Here is a 2,500-nt window from a genome sequence, read left to right as displayed (position 1 = left end):
TATACGGCGAGTGACCACGCGTGCATCTGCTTCATTGCCGACGCACCGCATCAAACGAGGCACGAGAGGCGACGGGCGACCCAACCAAGTCAACGGCAGGCTGGCCGCCGCTGGAAAATGGGCCAATTCCACGCGGGCTGCTATCGCGAGGCCCTCAAGGCCTGGAAGATCACCGAGGCTGCTGTCTGCCCTGCGACGCTCGTCAAAGCATTGGCTGGAGCTTGTGACGAGACGATGCAGAGAGTAAACCCGCGACAGCACGGACGTCGAAGCAATGTGTTCTGGTGGACCCCGGAAATCTCACAGCTGCAACAGGCCTGCAGAGTAGCCCGGGACCACGCTCTGCGCATGTCGAACGCGCCAGAGCGTGAGGTCGCTGCAGCAAGTCATCTGGCTGCACGACGAACTCTGCAGAAGGAGATTCGACGGAGCAAGGAACGGCGGTTCCAGGAGTTGATCGACGCCGTTGAGGATGATGTGTTTGGGGCAGGGTACCAGGTCGTACTCACGTCTCTCCGTGGCAGTCGCGCACCACCGGAGACTGACCGAGCGACCTTGGATCGCATTGTTGCTGACCTGTTCCCAGAGCACCCGTCTTTCGACTGGCCAGAGCCAAGCCATCTTGCTCCCGGAGAGAACACCCTCCGTCCGGTAACCATCGAGGAACTACAAGTGATAGCATCGCGGATGAGTTCGAGGAAGGCACCAGGCCTCGACGGCATCCCGAACGCTGCTGTGAAGGTGCTGATAAGTGAACACCCAGACGTGCTGCGAAGGCTTTACCAGGACTGTCTCGACCGTGCTTTGTTTCCCGCGGCATGGAAGAGACAGCGACTGGTGCTCATTCCGAAACCGGGGAAGCCTCCGGGCGAGAGCTCGTCGTACCGCCCACTGTGTATGCTAGACACGGTGGGAAAGGTACTGGAGAGGCTCATCCTCGAGCGCCTCAATGAGCACCTGGAAAGCACGTCTGGGCAGATGCTGTCCGACCGGCAGTACGGATTCCGCAGGGGACGTTCAACGGTGGACGCGGTAGCCCGAATCGTGGCAGCTGGCAGCACGGCCATGTCCTTCGGCCGAACTGGACACGGGGTTCACAGATTTCTACTGGTCGTCACCCTGGACATTCGCAATGCCTTCAACACAGCGAGCTGGCAGTCGATCGCCCTCGCGCTTCAGGCGAAGCGAGTACCTGAAGGCATTCAGCGAATTCTCCAGAGCTATTTTCACGGACGAGAGCTGCATTACAACACCAGCGAAGGCCCTGTCGTACGGCATGTCACCGCCGGCGTCCCACAGGGGTCCATCCTGGGCCCCACCCTGTGGAACGTAATGTACGACGGGGTACTGAGCGTGCAGTTCCCCCATACGGTGGAGGCGATTGGATTTGCGGATGACCTCGTGATAGTGGCACGTGGTGACGACCCGGGGGCAGCAGCAGCAGCAGCGGAAGAAGCGGTACGGTCCGTGATGACCTGGATGACCCAACATCGGCTGGAGCTTTCACCGGCGAAAACGGAAGCCGTTATCATCTCGAGTGTCCAGCGGCCGATCTCGCTGTCAATTCGCATCGGTGACGTCGAGGTCCAAACAGCCCGCAGCATCCGCTACCTTGGCGTGATGTTGCACGACCACCTCTCGTGGAAGCCGCACGTTGAGCACGCCACGGCGAAGGCGCTCCGTGTGGCGGAGGCTGTTTCGAGACTGATGCGAAACCACAGCGGACCATCAGCGGCGAAGCGGAAGCTACTTGCGTCGGTGTCGTCCTCCATCATGAGGTATGCAGCCCCGGTCTGGCACACCGCCGTGGACATGCGCGAGTGTCGACGGATGCTGCAGCGAGTACAACGCAGGATGGCGATAGGGGTGGCGAGAACCTTTCGCACGGTACGGTACGAGGCGGCGGTCGTGATCGCTGGTCTCTTGCCGATCGTCGAAGTCATCAAGGAGGATGCCCGGGTGTACGAGGCTCGACTGGATCCAGCTCGAACCCGTACCACCGACGAGATCCGGGCGACGGAACGGGCTACCACCATGCAGCAGTGGCAGCAGCGCTGGGATGCGGATGCGGCTGAAGACGGCGCCAGCAGGTACACGCGGTGGGCACATCGCGTCCTACCCAACATCGGGACCTGGCATTCGCGGAAGCATGGAGAGGTGAGCTTCCACCTGGCCCAGGTCCTCTCTGGTCACGGATTTTTCCGGGACTACCTGTGCGCCATGGGGTTCACCTCGTCCCCGGATTGCCAGTGGTGCCCTGGAGCCGTCGAGGACGCCGAGCACGCGATGTTCGAGTGTCCCAGGTTCGCAGACGTCAGGCAGCGGCTGCTTGCAGAGGACTCGATCAACCTCGTCACGGTCGAGAGCTTCGAGGAGTTCCTGCTGCGAGACCAGGGCTGTTGGAGCAGGGGCTGCGAGGCTGCCAGGCAGATCACCGCCGAACTTCAGCAGTGCTGGAACGAGGAGAGGGCCAACCGGGCGGCGGAGTCGCAGCTCGAAG

The sequence above is a fragment of the Anopheles nili genome (assembly GCF_943737925.1).
Source record: "Anopheles nili chromosome X unlocalized genomic scaffold, idAnoNiliSN_F5_01 X_unloc_5, whole genome shotgun sequence".
In the NCBI taxonomy this organism is placed as follows: Eukaryota; Metazoa; Arthropoda; class Insecta; order Diptera; family Culicidae; genus Anopheles; species Anopheles nili.
Note: the sequence above shows the minus strand (reverse complement) of the source record.